This window comes from Cicer arietinum, chromosome 8, assembly GCF_000331145.2.
Source record: "Cicer arietinum cultivar CDC Frontier isolate Library 1 chromosome 8, Cicar.CDCFrontier_v2.0, whole genome shotgun sequence".
NCBI classification, from domain to species: Eukaryota; Viridiplantae; Streptophyta; class Magnoliopsida; order Fabales; family Fabaceae; genus Cicer; species Cicer arietinum.
Window position 1 is genome coordinate 5642389 of NC_021167.2, and position 273 is coordinate 5642661.

Below are 273 nucleotides of genomic sequence, written 5' to 3' on the forward strand. Positions count from 1 at the left end.
CATATGTACATTGATATTGGTATGTAGAGAGCATCATGTAAATCGGTATGGGTAGCACATCATGTAAATTAGTATGGATAGAGCATCACGTAGATTGATATATGTATAAGGACTAATTTTTTTTATTAGGGTCTAATTTTTACTTATATGTTTACTTTTCATGATGATTTAAAAGGTGTTTGCTAGAAAAATCATTAAAAATTGTATACAAAAAATTCCTTGATTACTTGATTTGTCAGTGCATGGTAGATTCCTTGATTTAGCCATAAAGTC